Source organism: Phacochoerus africanus, chromosome 9, assembly GCF_016906955.1.
Source record: "Phacochoerus africanus isolate WHEZ1 chromosome 9, ROS_Pafr_v1, whole genome shotgun sequence".
Taxonomy (NCBI): Eukaryota; Metazoa; Chordata; class Mammalia; order Artiodactyla; family Suidae; genus Phacochoerus; species Phacochoerus africanus.
Window position 1 is genome coordinate 17491197 of NC_062552.1, and position 13454 is coordinate 17504650.

Consider the following 13454-nt stretch of genomic DNA (forward strand, 5'->3'; position numbering starts at 1 on the left):
TGAATCTGGTGTTGCTGTGGTTGTGGTGTAGGCCTGCGCCTACAGCTCTGATTTGACCCCTAGCCTGAGAACTTACATATGCTGTGGGTGTGGCTCTAAAAGAGCCACATATATATATGGTAAGACATACATTTTCATTTGCTTATCTCTTTTGATTATAACATGTATGTAAAATGATATTTTCACCCCCAGTTTACAGATTGAAAAACAGAGGGTTGGAGAGGTTAAATGTCAAGGATGTAGAAAAAGTAATCAATCAAGTTAGCTGCTGAAAGGATTATTGTTTCAAAAGGAGTTGGGAGGGATGTGAAGGAGGCTAGAAAATGAATCCTTTAACAAACATTGCCCCCTCATCAAAGATGAGCAAAAAAGTCACCCCTGACCATTGGGAGTTTATTCTGGGTAAGTGACACAGTGGTTTTCAAGGGCAAACACACATACACTCACACACATGTAATCCTGGTGTATAATTCAAGAAAACAAAATCCTAGGCAATCATTTCCACTTCCCTCAAGGATAGGAGCTGACAAACTTTTATTAACTTACGATTGCTTTATTTCTCTGACCTTGAGCTACTCAAGAGCCAGAATGACAAAAATTCATCTTTCATGGGCTCAAAAGTTCCACTTGCCTTTGAGAGATTTCCTAATGCAATGATTATAATGAATATGAACTAAGTTGTTGACGACTTCCTCTAATTTTCAAGTCCATGCATCTAAAGCAGCCTGTGACCTTTAGTTTCAGTTTTACCATATGTCTCTCATAGTAAATTGACAGGTGAGGTAATTAAAAAAAATAATGTCTTTCTATGGCATTTACTTTTTCTATTGTTGCTCCCGCCACATTTGTGCTTTTGCAATTATCTGACTAAGTGCTCTTTGGGGGACTTAGAAATCTCAACAAAGACGCACGTCACTTAAGAACTGCCGTCCTAATTGCTTTAAGCAATCCTAGATTTTGAATCATCTGAATCAAGTCTCTATCAGCCTAAAGCTGGGTCACTTCGTACACTCATCCTGAGTATCCATTTTCTCCCCCCAGACAGTGAAAGCTGAATTATTAGGAGAGCACTGCCATGTGGTAGAGAAATTAACGCTGCCCTACCTCTCTCTCCTCCCCTAGAAATTTAAGAGTAGGAAAATCTACCTCAGGAAATGACAGCTTAATCTTAAAATTTAGAGATGTCGCAACTTTTGTAGATAGAAAGGAAAAGAGTAATCTAAGAAAATCTGAGTTGTGTCTATTCAGTGGCGGCCACTTGATTCATTTGACTCTGAAGAGCTACGTGTTTCTCTGTAAAATTTCTCTCATGTGCTTCCTTGTTGCTTCACAGCCCCATGTTTCCTGTTAAAGGGATATTGCAATATCCAAATAACACAAAAGGCATATTTTGTGTAAAAAAGTCATAGTTGTCTTATTTTTTTCTCCCATGTCACCCCCTTTCCACCTTATTTATTTATTTATTCATTTGGCTGTGCCTGCGACATACAGAAGTTCCTGGGCCAGAAATCGAACCTATACCACAGCAGTGACACTTGTTAATCCTTAACCTGCTGAGCCACTGGGGAATGCCACCTTAATTTTTGTATGTGCCATTTTGCAGATCTTTTTCTTAGTTAAAACCTGTCCTTAAATCAGAGCAATCAAGAAGTTCACCAAGAATGTACTTGTCTGTTTTTACTTATAGAAATTCATGTATTGCCATTTTTTGGCCTGAGGATTTAAGACTAAACCTGATGATTGATTTCTGTCAAGTAGCTAAATGAAGAGCTCAAGTGATGTTAAACAGCCATGATAGTTTTAGAATCCGAAACTAATAAACAATTTTGCCATCCTTTCTAAATGACTCCAATTTTTAACACTAAGTAAGTAGCATCAGGTTGGAGTTCATTCCTCTCTAGGAATGGAGCTTGTATGTTCTTTAAATTTTCTTTTATCTGTTTTAGGTTTGGAATAATAATGTATTTTCTTCTGTCCTTAATGATGCCAAAAATATTTAAAATACCTCGCATAACTTGAAAAATGTCTACTGCAGGATGTAGTAGGGGATATTAGAGAGCAGAATAAATTGAGATTTAAAAAAAATCATCAGAATAAATGGACCACAAGGCTGTTTTTATCTATATTAGTACTGAGTTGTCTTTTTATTACTATTATTATATTTTTTTAATGGCTGCACCATGGCTTATAGAAGTTCCTGGGCCAGAGGTTGAATCCAAGCCACAGTTGTGACCTACGCCCCAGCTATGGCTACTCTGGATCCTTAACTGACTGCACTCAGCTGGGAACTGAAGCCACACCTCTGCAGTGACCTGAGCCATTGCAGTTGGATTCTTAATCCACTGTGCCACAGTGGAGGCCCTTATTATTTTTTGATTGAAGTGTAGTTGACTTACAATATTAGTTTCAGGAGTGCAACATAGTAATTCAATTTTTTTAGATTATGCACTCTACAAAGTTACTGTAATAGTATTGGCTATATTCCCTGTGTGGTGTGTTATATGCTTTTTACTTAATTATTTTATAAGTGAGAGTTTGTACTTCCAAATCCCCTTCACCTATTTTGCTCATCCCCCTACTCTCTCCCCTCTGGCAACCACTAGTGTGTTCTCTGTATCTGTGAGTCTGTTTCTGTTTTGCTATATTTATTCTGTATAGTTTGCATTTACATGTGGACCGATGGTCTTTAATACGGTGAAATTTGCAAATGATTAAAAGCATAGTGTTTATGGGTTTAAAAATTCCAAAATTAGACTAAAAGATTAGATAGGATATGTGTTGGGTTTTTTTGTTTTTGGTCTTTTTTGCCTTTTCTAGGGCTGCTGCCTCAGCATATGGAGGTTCCCAGGCTAGGGGTCTAATCGGAGCTGTAGCCACCAGCCCACGCCAGAGCCACAAGCAACGTGGGATCCAAGCCGCGTCTGCAATCTACACCAGAGCTCACGGCAATGCCAGATCCTTAGCCCACTGAGCAAGGCCAGGGATTGAACCTGCCACCTCATGGTTCCTAGTCAGATTCGTTAACCACTGCGCCATGACGGGAACTCCAGGATGTGTGTTGTTTTTGATGTCAAAGAAAAAATCACAATGGGGCTTTCCTGAATTGCACTGTTTTCAGGATAAATGAAAATAATGATTTGATTACATCCTCCTATTTACATTAACTTCACTTGGATTAAGACATACATTTTTTTCCCCCTGAGTTCAGTGCTTATCTCTTGCTAGGGCTTTGCAAATCATCAGCTTCCCTACATAACTCCAGAACCCAAGTTCTAAATCTGTCAACGGTGTCTTCAGGGCGTTTGCTCCTTCAATAAGAAAGTAATGGAAGCAGTTGGAACTTTCCCCTCTAATTCCTTTTTGCTTTATCTTTTTTCCACTGGTAGTCTATTCATATCCTGTGATCTAGTCTATGAGTTCTCTGTGTTAGCTTACCCTATGAATTTCTTGTCACATGTTTGTTTTGAACCATCTGTACCTTTGGGCAAGTTTTAATGCCTGATTTAAGACAATGCTGGATCCAAGGATGATGTGTCTAGATACTTCTGTGGTTCTCTCTGAGATTCCTTTTTTTTTTTTCCCAAGTAAAAGTGTCAAATATTTGATTGTATGCTAGTGCTAAATGGAGTAGAGGGGTAGTAATAACTTTCCTAGTAAAAGGTTCTTCATACCTCTCTCTAGTAGCTGTCTGTATGTGTACTCCTTGTCAAAAGGGAAGTGGGTCTTCCAGTGAGGGGTGGGGCGATTGTCTAAGAGGAAATGGACTCTGAGCCATGTCTTCTTCCAGGGATGATTTTTAAAAAAACTTCTATTGAACTGTAGTTAATTTACAAGGTTTTGACCATTTCTGCTGTACAACAAAGTGACCCAGTTGCACGGGTGCCACCAAACAGAACAGAAAGCTGTAGCAATAACCAGGGTCTTTGAAGCTCCCTGAACTGATAGGCATCAATTCTTTAATTGTTCCCTTATGGTGAGACAGTGGGGGGGGGGGGGTTCCCAGAGGAGGGACTGAAACCTTCAAGAGGAGTCAGGGCAACAAAACCGTGCCAGCCTCAGAAGAGTGTTTCGATACAGTAATAACTCATAGAGCCATACAGGTGTTGATGCTCTGCCTCCCCTGCCTTTGTCCACTGTCCACCTTTTTTTCAGTATTTGGAAAAAATTCAGATTGAGAAATAGGATTGGTTCTTCACAGGAAGTAATATCCTCTAGTTCGAGTCTATACCCCCATCATCCTCCAAAGCATTTTTCTATTAAAATTTGTCTAAAATACCCTGGCTCTGACATGTCCATCTGTCTTCTTATTTCTTCACTAAATGCAGTGTGTCTTGCTACTGTGATATATGCTTTAATATTCTGGGATTAACTAAAGGGACAGTTGTTTGCAAGGCTCTTTATCATTTGGAATTGAAATACAAGAATTAATTCCTTGATCAAATTGACAAAAGGACATATATGTATAAAGTATTATATATATGTGTGTATATATATACACACAATATATATATGTATACACACACACATACTTTATATGCTCCCCCTATCTATATATGTAAATAGATAGATTATAGATAGGTAGATATATACCTGTGTGTGTGTGTGTGTGTGTGTGTGTGTGTGTGTGTAGTAAAGGTATAGGGTCATGATGAGGATTTCTGAGATAAGGACACCATAGAATCTTGACTCTCCATAATTCTAATGAAATAAGCAACCAAATAAGCTTAAAAAAGAAACTAGCAAAACTATACATCTGTCAAAATTGGAAGGAAGTATGAGCATGTTAATTTTTCCATGGTTCAGAGCTGGAAATCGATAGATATAGTCAAGCTGATTTTTTTTAAATTAAGGTATAGTTGATTTACAGTGTTTCTTCAATTTCTGTTGTACAGCAAAGTCATCCATTCCTACATATGTGTACATTTTTTTTTCATACTGTCCTCCATCAAGCTGATTTTTTTTAAAAAAGGAAAATGTCAGTAGATGGTGCAAAGTTATCCTCACAACCACTGGAAAGTGGAGAACAGATTGTAAACTTTAGCTTCTCAGATAAAAAGAAATTATCACGCATACACACATACACCACACACAAATGAACAAAATGTCTTGTATTTTCTATTTAACAAAGGATAGAAAACAAAGGAAACATATGCAGCCAAAAACGTTACAATTAAAGGTCAGAAAAGAATCAAACATCAAACATTATGGGCTATGTTTACTCATTAAAAAAATGGAAAAAAAGGAGACTCAGAAAGAGTCTTTTAAAAGAAAAATATAACTCAGTTTCTCTAAAAGTGACACATCCCAATTAGATGATATATCTAAAACAGTTGTTTTCAAAGGAGGAGGAGTTAGGGGTTGATTTTGACCCTGCAGAGGACATTTGCCAAGATCTTAAGACATTTTTGATTGTCATCACTGAAGATGGCTGTGCTCCTGGCAATTATTGGGTAGAGGCCAGAGATGCTGCTAAATATCCTACGACACACAGCCCAAATCCCCAAACAAAATGTTACATCCTCCAGCGTGTCAGTAGCTCCGATGTTAAGTGAAGTGGCTGGAGTTCCTGTCATGGTGCAGCGGAAACTAATCCGACTAGAAACCATGAGGTTTCAGGTTCGATCCCTGACCTTGCTCAGTGGGTTGAGGATCCGGCGTTGCTGTGAGCTGTAGAGTAGATTGCAGATGCGGCTCAGATCCCCGCATTGCTGTGGCTCTAGCGTAGGCCAGCAGCAACAGCTCTGATTAGACCCTTAGCCTGGGAACCTCCATATGCCAAGGGTGCGGCCCTAAAAAGACAAAAGATTAAAAAAAAAAAAAAAGTGACAAATCTCTAGCAAGATAAAGGAAAAGGAAAAAAGAGAGAGGAGACACAAATAACCCATATCAGGGAAAAAAAAAAAATGAGGTGGCTAAGAAAAGCTAAAGTGTAAGTTCAGAAAAAACACATCAAGCAAATTATTTAAAATTGCTGGTGAGTTTAAATAGGTGAGTTTAAGTCCAAAAGTATTAAAGCAAAGGGCCATACTTTGTGATACAAATCAATGTTGTATATACAATCAGCGTTGGAGAGAAGCCTATCAACAGTCTTTATACCTTTAATAGTAGGATCTAAAAACAAAAAACAGCATATACTAAGAAAATGAGAGGAGAAATTAACAAGGCACTGGAGTAGAGAGATAATATGTGGGTATTTTCAACATCTATGACACATCTCTGATACATGACATTAGAGTTGGCCATAATGAAAATGTAACCATTTTCTAAAAGAACACAGGGCAGTAAGACTATGTAAGTAGTTCAGTTTGTTTCATTTTCCCTTAAGAGCCGCCAGTGATTAAGTGCTGAATTTAAATAACTCCCTAAGTCCTTTGCTGTGTCAGCTATTTTTTGGCATTCAACCCTGCATTCTCCCCATTGATGGTCTTATTCAGTGTCATGACCTGTCACATCCATGAGGACGACTCAGACTATTTTTCTTTCCCTGACTTCTCTTTTGAGCTGCCATCTACTTGGTAGACATTTCAACCTGTATGTCTTCAACCAAGATAGGCTGAGCTATTAAAAGAAAATCTTTACCTATTCGGCTTTTCTCTTGAAACCTCTCTCTTCTCACTCACCCATACTTAACCTTGCAGAGTTGTGTATGTTTTTTTCTCTTGTCTCCCTTGACTTACACTCAAGCAGTTGGAATGTTGCAATTATCCTGCCTCTTTAATATCCATAAAATTTTCTTGTCTCCTCTCTCCAGGTTATCTTGACCTGGTTATTTATAAAAGTTTCTCTTCCATTTTCTCCTGATTATGTCCATTTCAGTTGCAATCCATTTATCCATCAGGAAGACTAATCATCCTGAAGGGCAACTTCTGAGCAATTTCTAATTTGTCTAAATCATAGTATTTGAGATCATAGGGACGACAGAACAAATCTAGCCAAAAAGCTCATTTTACAGGTGAGGAAAATGTGTTGAACCTATTTAATTATTGACAGAACAGGCACCGGAACTGCAGATCTTTTGCTTGTCATACTGTCACTATTTCTTCTTTCTGTCTATACTCCTACTTGTGCCTACTGAGCTGTGTATGCAGCTGATGGTGAGTCGTGATGTGGAGATACAGATGTGACCTTGAAGACACATTGAGAGACATGTTACTTCAAGGAAAAATACCAAGGTAACGGAGTTTCTGTCGTGGCGCAGTGGTTAATGAATCCGACTGGGAACCATGAGGTTGCGGGTTCGGTCCCTGCTCTTGCTCAGTGGGTTAACGATCCAGCGTTGCCGTGAGCTGTGGTGTAGGTTGCAGACTCGGCTCGGATCCCCGTGTTGCTATGGCTCTGGCGTAGGCCGGGGGCTACAGCTCCGATTCGACCCCTAGCCTGGGAATCTCCATATGCTGCGGGAGCGGCCCAAGAAATAGCAAAAAGACGAAAAAAAAAGATAAAAAAAAAAAATACCAAGGTAACCAAAGAGAGAGGAGAGAGAAATAGAATGTTTTAAAATCTTTGGAGACCTTTAAAGGAAACATCGCTACTGCCAAAGAGAATTTGATTATGATTCTTAAATTATGTTATGAAACAATACGTTTCTTCTACTATTTCTTAATGAGTTATATGGATAAGGAATGAGAAGCTATTACTTTTATTTCTTCTTCAAATTGGTCTTTGGTTTATCTGCCATTTTGGTCTCTAAGAATTCCTTTACTAATATGCCTCTTGCGTATGTCATAAAATCTTCATTTAACTTTTTCACTTGTCAATTCTACATCATTAGTGGAATGAAAGTCAAAGAATTCTTGTAGATTAAAAAAAAAATAAAAGGTTATCTGTCGACCACTTGAGAGAAGCAATATTATCATTACCGTTATAGGTGATGTGGCATTTGAATGTTCTCTCTTTTACAGGCCATTTTGTACTCGTAACTTATAAATTAACTTCATAAATGAGAGATAGGGTGCTTCTTCCAGAAAGGGACATGAATTTCATAGAGAAAGAAAGAAAATGAATATACACTTTACGTTTCTATTAATAACTGCAGAACAAGAGCTAGACTTTCAGGTACACTGAAAATAGGGGTAATGTCCATTTGGATAAATAGAAAGCCATGGATGCAGATATTGGAACCAGCTATAAAATGATGAGAGTATTTTCAAGTTTGGCTATATAAAACTTTCTCGTTAAGATCACATCAGGTGCATAGAAACTCGTATTTGACCATTTAAGAATATTTTTTGAAGATAAGTCTGTGAAGTAACTCTTATCTTCCAAACTCTTGTTTACATAAATGAAGTGTAAACAATGAAGTCATTTACATAGGATTCAACCTAAAGAGAACTTTAATCTCAAATATCAAGACAGAAGGTTTGTTCCTATTTGTTTTTTAAGTAACATTAACAAATACATTCGTCCCTTGGTGTCCTGGTGTGTTGATTCCAGGACCCCGACAGATACAAAGTCCCTTATGTAAAGTGGTGTTTGGGGTACAGTTTGCCTCCCGAATCTGCAGATTGTGCATTCTCAGATAAGGAGGGCTGACTGTATTTGTTGCATTTGCTTTCTAGGTCTGTATCTTCTTTTCGTGCAGAACCTTTTCAATTTTTGTTACACGTGAGCAAATTAGATAGTAAAAAACAGCCAATCAAACTGTTTGGTAGGCTTTGTAGACTCTGAGCAACTGTTAGTGAAATTGTTAATAATTTTTAATTTTCAAATACATTGATGATCCAAACAAAGATGATTAAAAGACTGAAACCATTTTTTTTTTTTTTTTTAGTGTTCTGGCCAGAATCCTGTAACATGCAAACTCATGGATAGATTTTTATCAATGTTATTTGAATATTTTAACTTTAAAAATTCATTAAGTCACTTTTACTCCCTGTATTTGGGAGGCGGGCTATACACGTGTATGTGTGTCTGTTCTGAATCACTCAGGTAATTATCATAGTCTCAGTATATACCCCAAGAATATATTACATGCAAAATATATTTTAATTTCTCATCAGTGTTTTTTGTTTTTGGTTTATTTTAGGGCTGCACCTGCGGCATATGAAAGTTCCCAGGCTGTGGTTTGAATTGGAGCTGCAGCTGCTGGCCTGGACTGTAGCCACAGCAATGCCAGATCTTTAACCCACTGAGTGGGGCCAGGGATTGAGCCTGTCCCTGTGGATACTAGTCGGGTTCGTTACTGCTGAGCCACAGTGGGAACTCCTCTCATTAGTGTTTTAAAGTTTTTAGAAAACATATTTCTCAAAAGTCATATGTAGCATTTTCATTATATGAAGTATTTCTAGCAATACAACTCAAACATTCCATAAAAATGCCTTTGGCACTTATGGTGACTCTGCAGAAAAGTCAAGGGTATAAAAGTAGAAATAAGGCAGCTTTTGATGGATTTTTATAAAACATGTAATAAAATAAAAGGGGAAAACTTAAGTTTAGATAGCATCTTATCTCTCAGGCCCATTCCTATTGATAACCACTGCTTCCTTCCAGTGTTAATTAAATAATAAACACACACCTGCAGAATATTCGTGTGTTTAAAAATTTCATTAAAAGTGGAATATACCTTCCTGTTTGGCCAATTCCTTAATGAATATATTTGCATTTAATAATAGCAGCCCACCTTTAGAGCTTTCCTGCTCATTTTCTCTGCCTTTATCCTAAGCAGCCAGATTTCCAAGGTTAAGACCAAAGGCTTTAGGAAATGTCATGGCTTTGCCCTTGTTATAACCCCCCCCCAAAAAAAAATTGAAACAAAACAAAAACCTCAAAGATCTTTTCTTGTAGTTTACTGCAGTGTCATTCCAAGCATAGGAAACTTTATCATCCTGAACAGAAAACTAAAAAAATTTTGTAACATTTTGGAAGACTTTATTTTATATATATATGTGTGTGTGTGTGTGTGTGTGTGTATTTTTTTTTCTCCCCTTTGACCAACACATTTTTAGCCCAGTTAATGAAAAATAACATTGAAACTTTTATTTTCGTTATAACCTCAAATTATTAGTTTATATCTTAAGACTTATCTTTTATAAAGGGTTATGTCAGAACAGACTCCACTATTTTGTATGAAAAAAGTATGCTTATTCTTTGGAAAAAATTGCATGTGGTTATTAAGAAAATATATAGACATGTGTAAATCATTTTTTTTTTTTGAATTATACTCTTGACTCTATTTCTGGCTTACCAAGGTCGTACCTATAGAATTGTTGATGAAATCACTATTACCAAATTTAAGGAATATGATTATGAAAGCATTGCTTATGAAAGTTACTTGCATGTTCTCTTCTGCTCGTGAAGCTCTGTAAGCCAGCAACTTCCAGTTGTGTCTAGTTCTGCCAAGGTATCATGAAATAAGATAGGTTAAATAACTCCTCTAGAACAGTGACCTCTCTGCAGAATGATTTCATGATATATTGAATAGTGTTAAGAATATTCTTTGGCTCTTTCATAAAAGATAGAATAAATAGTTGTTCTGATTATCCATTGATGAAAAAAAAAATACCCCCTACTCCCAATTTAGTGGCTTTCAACAATAATGGTCAATTTATTATTTCTGATGGTTCTTGCTTGGGGTTTTTCATGCAGTTTACATGCAGGTGGTAGCTAGGGCTACTGGCATCTCAAAAGCTTCCTCACTCAGACGTCTGGTAGTTAATGTTGGCTGTCAGCTTCAACTGGGGCTGTCCAGCAAAATACCTACTCATAGCCTCTTCATGTAGTCTGGGCTTCCTTACAGCATGGAGGCCAGGTTCTAGGAGCAACCATCCCAAGTGGTGGAAGTTGCATAGCATCAAATCCTTCAAGGCCGCCAGCATACTCAAATTCAAGGAGAAAGAATAGACTGCATTTATGAAGGGGAGGGTATCAACATCTCATTGTAAGAAAAGTGTGGGAGGTGGAAAATTCTGTCATGTCCATCTTAGAAAACATAATCTGCAGTCAATGATCATTGTACATTAGTGCTGATATTATGTTTATTTCTTAAATTTTCCTACAAAGGATCTTAGATATCTGCTGTCTAATTAATGTTTTATTGAACAAGCAATACATTTCCCCATATTCTACTTCAGGGGTTGCCAGACAGTGACAGAATCCTCCTTTGGCCCCCAAAACTGTTTCTAAAACTTTTTTGTAACCTGAGATACAAGTCAAGGAAAGAAAAATATATCAAATATGTATTTTTTTAAATTTTATTTTCCCACTGTACATCAAGGGGATCAAGTTATCCTTACATGTATACATTACATTTACATTTTTTCCCCACCCTTTGTTCTGTTGCAACATGAGTATCTAGGAAAAGTTCTCAATGCTACTCAGCAGGATCTCCTTGTAAATCTATTCTAAGTTGTGTCTGATAATCCCAAGCTCCTGATCCCTCCCACTCCCTCCCTCTCCCATCAGGCAGCCACAAGTCTGTTTTCAAAGTCCATGATTTTCTTTTTTGAGGAGATGTTCATTTGTGCTGGATATTAGATTCCAGATATAAGTGATATCATATGGTATTTGTCTTTGTCTTTCTGGCTCATTTCACTCAGTGTGAGATTCTCTAGTTCCATCCATGTTGCTGCAAATGGCATGATGTCATTCTTTTTTATGGCTGAGTAGTATTCCATTGTGTATATATACCACGTCTTCTGAATCCAATCATCTGTTGATGGACATTTGAGTTGTTTCCATGTCCTGGCTATTGTGAATAGTGCTGCAATCCCTGACACCTATCGTCAATTAATCTTTGACAAGGGAGGCAAGAACATCAAATGGGAAAAAGAAAGTCTATTCAGCAAGCATTGCTGGGAAACCTGGACAGCTGCATGCAAAGCAGTGAAAGTAGAACACACCCTCACACCATGCACAAAAATAAACTCAAAATGGCTGAAAGACTTAAATATACGACAGGACACCATCAAACTCCTAGAAGAAAACATAGGCAAAACACTCCCTGACATCAATATCATGAATATTTTCTCAGGTCCGTCTCCCAAAGCAATAGAATATTAGAGCAAAAATAAACTCATGGGACCTCATCAAACTGAAAAGCTTTTGCACAGCAAAGGAAACTCAAAAGAAAACAAAAAGACAACTTTCAGAATGGGTGAAAATAGTTTCAAATGATACAACCGACAAGGGCTTAATCTCTAGAATATATAAAGAACTTATACAACCCAACAGCAAAAAAGCCAATCAATCAATGGAAAAATGGGCAAAAGACCTGAATAGACTGTTCTCCAAGGAAGATATACAGATGGCCAGCAAACACATGAGAAAATGCTCAACATCGCTGGTTATAAGAGAAATGCAAATCAAAACTACCATGAGATATCACCTCACACCAGTCAGAATGGCCATCATTAATAAATCCACAAATAACAAGTGCTGGAGGGGGTGTGGAGAAAAGAGAACCCTCCTGCCCTGTTGGTGAGAATGTAAACTGGTACAGCCACTATGGAGAACAGTTTGGAGATACCTTAGAAATCTATACATAGAACTTCCATATGACCCCACAATCCCACTCTTGGGCATATATCCAGACAAAACTCTACTTAAATATGTATTTTTGTCTTTCTGTTCTAGATCAGGTGTTGGCAAATATTCTCTTAAAGAGCCCCAGAGTAAATATTTTGGGCTTTATTAGCCAAGAGGCAAAATCAAGGATGTTATGTAGTACTTAGAAACCATTTTAAAATATACATAATATTCTTAGCTCATGGTCCGTACAAAAACAGCTTTTTCTCCTAGAGTTGGCGTGCAAGTTATAGTTTGTCAGACTTTGGCCTAGATCATTAAACAGTGGTACAAATCAAATGTTTAAAACCTGTGAATTACTTTTCATTTGGTTTTAGGAATGTATAGATTTTGGAAATCTGGCTTTACATCTACACTGGTCACTGCAATTATTCTGCCTTATGCTTTTAATTTTAATTGCTATAAATTATTGCAACAGTTTGATGGGTCTTTCGTAAAACCTATCAATCACTGTAAGCTATAAAACAGGTGTGGAAGTGAATCCTAGCTATCCAAAGTAGAAAAATAAAGAGAAAAAAATGATGTTTAGAAAATTCAATTCCTTTTCTTTCCTTTGTTGGATGGGCCTTAGGTAGAAAGGTGGAGTTATTTATTCTGTTCCTTTCATGATACATTGAAAGGAGCTACACCTATCATTTTTCTATCTATCCATCTAATTATGTGTCTTATCTATTTTTAATCTTTTTCTGAAGTCTCCTTTCCTTTCCCCAGATACAACCATTCTGACATGTTTAGATGCATTACTTTGTATGTTTTTCTATAAGATGTGTATTGTCGTGAGTAAGCATACATTTTTAATTTATCTAAGTTATGATCTTAGAGATTTCAATCTGATCTTTGTCTTGGTTTTTATTCACTTATGTTTAGAAGATGCATTCATATTGCTGTGAGTACATCTAGTCTGTTGTTGCTAACTCTTTTATACTATTACA